We start from the raw sequence: 10,000 nt of genomic DNA, 5'->3' as shown, positions 1-10,000 counted from the left end.
TCAACTAGAAAGAGACTTTGTACAATTTAAAGAAGAACTTCAAAGAAACCTTGGTGACAGAAATGCAAATGACCAAGTAATGAATGAGATAAGCAAACTGAGGTGTGAATATGCAGCAGTGAATATGCATCTGCAGGAAATAAGAAGCAAAATGTGTGAACTGCAGCATGAAAATGCCCGACTGAGACAGGAGATAACAGAGCTGAAGACTCCGGGACACCTGAAACAGGAGGACGCCATAGAAACACAGAGGAGTGAAGACAACATGGCCCCCACTGGCCAGGAGGGAGCTATGGTAACTAACACCAGAACAGACACAATGGCCTCCACTGGCCAGGACACTGAGATACCAAATAACTCCAACAATATGAATGCTCCTGAAAATAACATAAGTGAACCACAAACCAGAGAAACAGAAAAGAGAAGAGAACTAGCCACCAGCAAAATCTCCAGCACAGACACCCAGCTTCACCCACGTACCCCACCCGTGACCTCACAACGTTTTGATACCATCCTAATAATGGACTCAAATGGGAAATACCTGAAAACATGGCGACTATTTCCAGGAAAAAGGGTCAAAAAAATCCACTGTGCAACTATTGAGCAGGTGATGGCAGTCATCAATAACCCACGGTTCACAAGCCCAAATCATATTTTTATACACACAGGAACAAACAATCTGCCAGCCCAACACCAGCAGATCGCAGGACAACTGACCCAACTAGCAAAGACGGCAAAACTAAAATTCCCAGACAGCAAAATAATTCTATCATCTCTGCTCCCAAGAAATGATGTATCCAGCCAAACTACCCAGAACATCAACACGGACCTGACCACAAGAATCAAGGCTGTGCCCGACGTGATCCTGGCACAACACCCCTCCATAAAACACCAACACCTCTACGACGACAAGCACCTAAACAAACAAGGGGTCAGCCTACTGGCCAAAGAGCTGAAGGACATTATACTAAACAGAGACCCCATGCCTGGACTCAACAACAACCAAAATCCCATGGAAAGACCCCCAACAATAAAAAGACAGGAAACCCCAATTTCATCACAGGAGGCCAGAAACAAAGCCCTTCACCCAACATCGGGCCATCAGAGGAGGAGACCACCATGGAGGGGACCATCAACCCCACACAGAGACATGCAGGGCAGAGATATGGAAGAGATTAGAACCCTGCTCAGCACATTGTGCAGGAAACTAATGTGACTGGATCTAACATACCTATAAACCAGTCGTAAATCCAGAGTGTCTTACACAGCCGCACTCATTACAAGGTATATACACATGAGGTATATAGAAAAAAAAAAAAATGACCTCATTCACAATCAGCAGCTGGAACATCCAAGGCCTGAGCACCTCGGCCTTTGGATGTAAAACAAATGACCCCGACTTTATTCAAAGACTGAAGAATATAGACATTCAGATCCTCCTGGAAACATGGACCAGAGCTGAAAACGAATCTCTGGTGCCAATCGGATACAGAGAAATCTCTGTCCCTGCCCTTAAAAATAAAAACATCAAACAGGGCCGCTGCTCAGGAGGAATATTGATCTGGTATAAAGAAGAGCTCCACCAGTACATCACACCAGTGAAGAGAGGAGGCAGCCACATATGGATCAGAATCAGCAGCTCCATCCTCACCTCTCAGTCCGATGTCTACCTCTGCACCACCTATATACCACCGCCAGAGTCCCCCTACTTCAATCCAGACAGCTTTGAGATCTTACAAGAAGAAGCCACCCATTATCAGGTCCTGGGCAAAGTTCTCATCTTTGGAGACCTCAATGCAAGAACAGGGAGAGAAAAAGACTTTCTGACCACAGACGGAAACATCTACATATTTGGGGCAGAGAATGACAGTCACGACTCAGAACACTCAGAGAGAAACAGCTATGACAGTACAGTCAACAAAAGTGGCAAAAAGCTCCTGAACTTATGTAAAAGTTTAGGTCTTCATATTCTTAATGGACGTACAAAGGGAGACTCACTGGGAAGATATACACTAGACTCCCATGTAGGAAGGAGTGTAGTAGACTACGCCATTACAGATATGGACCCGGCAAATATTAGCGCCTTCATAGTCACCCCACAAACGCACCTGTCAGACCACAGCCAACTTCTCCTGTACATAAAATCTACAGAGAAACCATCCACACAAAAGCCACAGCAGAGCAGCCTCTACAACCGACCTCCATCCTATAAATGGTCCAAGACGTCAGAAATAAAATATAAAGAGGCTCCCAACAGACCGGAATTACAAGAGATGCTCCACAACTTCTACAGCTACAAGTACAAGTCAAACCCAGAAGGAGTGAATCAAGCTGCAAAAGACCTCAACAAAATATTCCACACCATGGCCAAATTGTCCGACCTCAAACAAGTCAACTACAAGAGGCCAAAAGAAAAGCAGATCAATGGTTGGTTTGACAAAGAGTGTAAAGCCGTTCGAAAGACCCTGAGAACAGCCTCAAACAATAAACACAGAGACCCCAACAACCCAGACCTGAGGGAAGCCTATGACACCATACAAAAGCAGTACAAAACCATCCTCAGGAGGAAGAAGCAGAGCTACATCTCTACCAAACTTAGCCAACTCCAAGACGCCCTCCAAGACAACTCCTTCTGGGAAATATGGAGCCACATGGACACAAAGAGCAAGAAAAAGACTGATACCCATATCCAAAATGGCAACATCTGGCTCCAGTACTTCAGAGACCTCTACAAAGACATCCCAAAAGAAGGACTAAGCCAAGAGCAGGAAAACATAACATCAAAACTAAAGGCAATGGAAGAGAAAATCAAAAACTTCCAAAACCCACTGGACACACCAATTACATTACAGGAAGTTGCAGAGAAAATCACTTCCATAAAGTGTAAAAAATCTAGTGGTCTGGATGGAATCCCCCCAGAGATGTTGAAGTACAGCCCACCAGAAATTCAAGCTGCAATGGTTAAACTGTTCAACATTGTGCTGAGTGCTGGCTACTTCCCTCGTACCTGGAACCAAGGACTCATTACACCGATCCACAAGAGTGGGGACAGGTATGACCCTGCCAACTACAGAGGCATATGTGTCAGCAGTAACTTGGGAAAACTGTTCAACAGCATCCTAAACAAAAGGATCATCAGTTTCCTTACCGAGCACAATGTCCTGAGCAAAAGCCAAGCAGGGTTCGTGCCAAACCACCGCACCACGGACCACATCTACACCCTGCACAGTCTCATTCAGAGCCACGTCCACAATACAAAGCATGGGAAGATATACGCCTGCTTTGTAGACTTTAAAAAGGCCTTTGACTCAGTGTGGCACCCGGGCTTGTTCTTAAAAATGCTGGAAAGCGGAATAGGAGGAAAGACCTACGATGTCATCAAAAGCTCCTACACCGAGAACCTCTGCAGCGTGAGTGTGAACGGTAGAAGAACGGCTTATTTCCAGCAGAGCCGAGGAGTCAGACAGGGCTGCAGCCTAAGTCCAACGCTCTTCAATATTTACATCAATGAGCTGGCTGCTGCTCTGGAATCTTCACCTGCTCCAGGTCTCACACTCCATGACGCCCAGGTGAAATTCTTGCTCTATGCAGATGACCTACTGCTGGTGTCACCAACCGAGAAAGGTCTCCAAGACAACCTACAAATTTTGGAGAAATTCAGCTCCACATGGGCACTACCGATCAATCTAAAGAAAACCAACATCATGGTGTTCCAGAAGAGAAAAAGAAGATTTGACCAGCATCCTTCATTTGTCGTAAGCGGCTGCACTCTAACAGGAACAGACAAATACACCTACTTGGGCCTGGAAATTCACCAGTCAGGGAGCTTTAAACAAGCCATAGAGACCCTGAAAAACAAGGCCTGCAAAACCTTTTATGCCATCCGAAGGAAATTGTATCATCTGAAGCCACCAGTGAGGGTCTGGCTAAAAATCTTCGATTCCATCATTGCCCCAATCCTCCTGTATGGCAGCGAAGTCTGGGGCCCTCACACTTACCCAGATTGGTCAAGGTGGGATTCCAGCCCAACAGAAATATTCCACCTGGAATTCTGTAAGCACCTTCTCCAGGTCCATCGAAGCACCTCCAACAGCGCCTGTCGAGCTGAGCTGGGCAGATTCCCTCTACACCTAGCAGCTCTGAAGAGGTCACTATCATTTCAGGCTCACCTACAGAGTAGCAATCCAAGCTCCCATCACCACAAAGCTCTGATACATATACGTGGGCCAGATGAACCAGGACCCCGGGCACAGCTCTCCCAAACCCAACTGGACAAAATAACCAATCACAGCAGCCTGACAAGAACCAGAATCAGGAAGATGGTAGACGAGGGCCAGGAGAGGTATGTCAGTGACTGGAGGACCGACATCAACACCTCACAGAAACTGACCACGTACCAGAGTCTACAGAGAGACTACAGACTGGCCCCGTATCTGGAGAAAATCCCGGACCCCAGAGACCGCAGGACCCTGAGCCGATATAGACTCAGTGCCCACAGTCTAGCCATCGAATCCGGCCGTCACAAGCAGAGCTACAAGCCAAGGGAGGACAGACTGTGCCAACACTGTGACCTAGAGGCCCTGGAGGATGAAACCCACTTCCTGCTACACTGCACCAAGTACTCAGCAGTGAGGGACACTCACTTCAGGAGACTCTCCCATCTCTTCCCGGATTTCAGCTCCATGAAGGAGGAAGAGAAAATATATATCCTGCTGGGGGAAGAAGAGAGCGCAGTGGAGATAGCAGCGCGGTATGTGAGCGAATGTCATAGACTTCGAGAAAGAGAACTATGATAAGCCATGGACTTCCATAGCCCCCCATCCCAGATGTGGCCCCCCAATCCCCACCCTGGATATGCCCCATCCACCGTTACCACAGTCCCCACCGTGGATATGCCCCATCATAAGCCATGGACTTCCATAGCCCCCATCCTAGAAGTGCCCCCACAGTCCCCGCCCTGGATGTGCCCCATCCATCCTTCCTACAATCCCCACCCACCATCCCCACAGCCCCAGGCCCTAATGTACACTTGCTTTGGCAAAACTAATTTGTATTTGGTCCTGCCAATAAAGCTTATTTGATTTGATTTGATTTATATGTATATATATATGTATATATGTATATATATATATGTATATATATATGTATATATGTATATGTATATATGTATATATGTATATGTATATATGTATATATGTATATGTATATATGTATATGTAATCAATCAAATAAGCTTTATTGGCAGGACCAAATACAAATTAGTTTTGCCAAAGCAAGTGTACATTAGGGGCTGGGGCTGTGGGGATGGTGGGTGGGGATTGTAGGAAGGATGGATGGGGCACATCCAGGGTGGGGACTGTGGGGGCACTTCTAGGATGGGGGCTATGGAAGTCCATGGCTTATGATGGGGCATATCCACGGTGGGGACTGTGGTAACGGTGGATGGGGCATATCCAGGGTGGGGATTGGGGGGCCACATCTGGGATGGGGGGCTATGGAAGTCCATGGCTTATCATAGTTCTCTTTCTCGAAGTCTATGACATTCGCTCACATACCGCGCTGCTATCTCCACTGCGCTCTCTTCTTCCCCCAGCAGGATATATATTTTCTCTTCCTCCTTCATGGAGCTGAAATCCGGGAAGAGATGGGAGAGTCTCCTGAAGTGAGTGTCCCTCACTGCTGAGTACTTGGTGCAGTGTAGCAGGAAGTGGGTTTCATCCTCCAGGGCCTCCAGGTCACAGTGTTGGCACAGTCTGTCCTCCCTGGGCTTGTAGCTCTGCTTGTGTCGACCGGATTCGATGGCTAGACTGTGGGCACTGAGTCTATATCGGCTCAGGGTCCTGCGGTCTCTGGGGTCCGGGATTTTCTCCAGATACGGGGCCAGTCTGTAGTCTCTCTGTAGACTCTGGTACGTGGTCAGTTTCTGTGAGGTGTTGATGTCGGTCCTCCAGTCACTGACATACCTCTCCTGGCCCTCGTCTACCATCTTCCTGATTCTGGTTCTTGTCAGGCTGCTGTGATTGGTTATTTTGTCCAGTTGGGTTTGGGAGAGCTGTGCCAGGGGTCCTGGTTCATCTGGCCCACGTATATGTATCAGAGCTTTGTGGTGATGGGAGCTTGGATTGCTACTCTGTAGGTGAGCCTGAAATGATAGTGACCTCTTCAGAGCTGCTAGGTGTAGAGGGAATCTGCCCAGCTCAGCTCGACAGGCGCTGTTGGAGGTGCTTCGATGGACCTGGAGAAGGTGCTTACAGAATTCCAGGTGGAATATTTCTGTTGGGCTGGAATCCCACCTTGACCAATCTGGGTAAGTGTGAGGGCCCCAGACTTCGCTGCCATACAGGAGGATTGGGGCAATGATGGAATCGAAGATTTTTAGCCAGACCCTCACTGGTGGCTTCAGATGATACAATTTCCTTCGGATGGCATAAAAGGTTTTGCAGGCCTTGTTTTTCAGGGTCTCTATGGCTTGTTTAAAGCTCCCTGACTGGTGAATTTCCAGGCCCAAGTAGGTGTATTTGTCTGTTCCTGTTAGAGTGCAGCCGTTTACGACAAATGAAGGATGCTGGTCAAATCTTCTTTTTCTCTTCTGGAACACCATGATGTTGGTTTTCTTTAGATTGATCGGTAGTGCCCATGTGGAGCTGAATTTCTCCAAAATTTGTAGGTTGTCTTGGAGACCTTTCTCGGTTGGTGACACCAGCAGTAGGTCATCTGCATAGAGCAAGAATTTCACCTGGGCGTCATGGAGTGTGAGACCTGGAGCAGGTGAAGATTCCAGAGCAGCAGCCAGCTCATTGATGTAAATATTGAAGAGCGTTGGACTTAGGCTGCAGCCCTGTCTGACTCCTCGGCTCTGCTGGAAATAAGCCGTTCTTCCACCGTTCACACTCACGCTGCAGAGGTTCTCGGTGTAGGAGCTTTTGATGACATCGTAGGTCTTTCCTCCTATTCCGCTTTCCAGCATTTTTAAGAACAAGCCCGGGTGCCACACTGAGTCAAAGGCCTTTTTAAAGTCTACAAAGCAGGCGTATATCTTCCCATGCTTTGTATTGTGGACGTGGCTCTGAATGAGACTGTGCAGGGTGTAGATGTGGTCCGTGGTGCGGTGGTTTGGCACGAACCCTGCTTGGCTTTTGCTCAGGACATTGTGCTCGGTAAGGAAACTGATGATCCTTTTGTTTAGGATGCTGTTGAACAGTTTTCCCAAGTTACTGCTGACACATATGCCTCTGTAGTTGGCAGGGTCATACCTGTCCCCACTCTTGTGGATCGGTGTAATGAGTCCTTGGTTCCAGGTACGAGGGAAGTAGCCAGCACTCAGCACAATGTTGAACAGTTTAACCATTGCAGCTTGAATTTCTGGTGGGCTGTACTTCAACATCTCTGGGGGGATTCCATCCAGACCACTAGATTTTTTACACTTTATGGAAGTGATTTTCTCTGCAACTTCCTGTAATGTAATTGGTGTGTCCAGTGGGTTTTGGAAGTTTTTGATTTTCTCTTCCATTGCCTTTAGTTTTGATGTTATGTTTTCCTGCTCTTGGCTTAGTCCTTCTTTTGGGATGTCTTTGTAGAGGTCTCTGAAGTACTGGAGCCAGATGTTGCCATTTTGGATATGGGTATCAGTCTTTTTCTTGCTCTTTGTGTCCATGTGGCTCCATATTTCCCAGAAGGAGTTGTCTTGGAGGGCGTCTTGGAGTTGGCTAAGTTTGGTAGAGATGTAGCTCTGCTTCTTCCTCCTGAGGATGGTTTTGTACTGCTTTTGTATGGTGTCATAGGCTTCCCTCAGGTCTGGGTTGTTGGGGTCTCTGTGTTTATTGTTTGAGGCTGTTCTCAGGGTCTTTCGAACGGCTTTACACTCTTTGTCAAACCAACCATTGATCTGCTTTTCTTTTGGCCTCTTGTAGTTGACTTGTTTGAGGTCGGACAATTTGGCCATGGTGTGGAATATTTTGTTGAGGTCTTTTGCAGCTTGATTCACTCCTTCTGGGTTTGACTTGTACTTGTAGCTGTAGAAGTTGTGGAGCATCTCTTGTAATTCCGGTCTGTTGGGAGCCTCTTTATATTTTATTTCTGACGTCTTGGACCATTTATAGGATGGAGGTCGGTTGTAGAGGCTGCTCTGCTGTGGCTTTTGTGTGGATGGTTTCTCTGTAGATTTTATGTACAGGAGAAGTTGGCTGTGGTCTGACAGGTGCGTTTGTGGGGTGACTATGAAGGCGCTAATATTTGCCGGGTCCATATCTGTAATGGCGTAGTCTACTACACTCCTTCCTACATGGGAGTCTAGTGTATATCTTCCCAGTGAGTCTCCCTTTGTACGTCCATTAAGAATATGAAGACCTAAACTTTTACATAAGTTCAGGAGCTTTTTGCCACTTTTGTTGACTGTACTGTCATAGCTGTTTCTCTCTGAGTGTTCTGAGTCGTGACTGTCATTCTCTGCCCCAAATATGTAGATGTTTCCGTCTGTGGTCAGAAAGTCTTTTTCTCTCCCTGTTCTTGCATTGAGGTCTCCAAAGATGAGAACTTTGCCCAGGACCTGATAATGGGTGGCTTCTTCTTGTAAGATCTCAAAGCTGTCTGGATTGAAGTAGGGGGACTCTGGCGGTGGTATATAGGTGGTGCAGAGGTAGACATCGGACTGAGAGGTGAGGATGGAGCTGCTGATTCTGATCCATATGTGGCTGCCTCCTCTCTTCACTGGTGTGATGTACTGGTGGAGCTCTTCTTTATACCAGATCAATATTCCTCCTGAGCAGCGGCCCTGTTTGATGTTTTTATTTTTAAGGGCAGGGACAGAGATTTCTCTGTATCCGATTGGCACCAGAGATTCGTTTTCAGCTCTGGTCCATGTTTCCAGGAGGATCTGAATGTCTATATTCTTCAGTCTTTGAATAAAGTCGGGGTCATTTGTTTTACATCCAAAGGCCGAGGTGCTCAGGCCTTGGATGTTCCAGCTGCTGATTGTGAATGAGGTCATTTTTTTTTTTTTTCTATATACCTCATGTGTATATACCTTGTAATGAGTGCGGCTGTGTAAGACACTCTGGATTTACGACTGGTTTATAGGTATGTTAGATCCAGTCACATTAGTTTCCTGCACAATGTGCTGAGCAGGGTTCTAATCTCTTCCATATCTCTGCCCTGCATGTCTCTGTGTGGGGTTGATGGTCCCCTCCATGGTGGTCTCCTCCTCTGATGGCCCGATGTTGGGTGAAGGGCTTTGTTTCTGGCCTCCTGTGATGAAATTGGGGTTTCCTGTCTTTTTATTGTTGGGGGTCTTTCCATGGGATTTTGGTTGTTGTTGAGTCCAGGCATGGGGTCTCTGTTTAGTATAATGTCCTTCAGCTCTTTGGCCAGTAGGCTGACCCCTTGTTTGTTTAGGTGCTTGTCGTCGTAGAGGTGTTGGTGTTTTATGGAGGGGTGTTGTGCCAGGATCACGTCGGGCACAGCCTTGATTCTTGTGGTCAGGTCCGTGTTGATGTTCTGGGTAGTTTGGCTGGATACATCATTTCTTGGGAGCAGAGATGATAGAATTATTTTGCTGTCTGGGAATTTTAGTTTTGCCGTCTTTGCTAGTTGGGTCAGTTGTCCTGCGATCTGCTGGTGTTGGGCTGGCAGATTGTTTGTTCCTGTGTGTATAAAAATATGATTTGGGCTTGTGAACCGTGGGTTATTGATGACTGCCATCACCTGCTCAATAGTTGCACAGTGGATTTTTTTGACCCTTTTTCCTGGAAATAGTCGCCATGTTTTCAGGTATTTCCCATTTGAGTCCATTATTAGGATGGTATCAAAACGTTGTGAGGTCACGGGTGGGGTACGTGGGTGAAGCTGGGGGTCTGTGCTGGAGATTTTGCTGGTGGCTAGTTCTCTTCTCTTTTCTGTTTCTCTGGTTTGTGGTTCACTTATGTTATTTTCAGGAGCATTCATATTGTTGGAGTTATTTGGTATCTCAGTGTCCTGGCCAGTGGAGGCCATTGTGTCTGTTCTG

Source organism: Anomaloglossus baeobatrachus, chromosome 10, assembly GCF_048569485.1.
Source record: "Anomaloglossus baeobatrachus isolate aAnoBae1 chromosome 10, aAnoBae1.hap1, whole genome shotgun sequence".
In the NCBI taxonomy this organism is placed as follows: Eukaryota; Metazoa; Chordata; class Amphibia; order Anura; family Aromobatidae; genus Anomaloglossus; species Anomaloglossus baeobatrachus.
The sequence above is the reverse complement of the archived record's forward strand: the minus strand, read 5'-3'. Positions refer to the sequence as shown.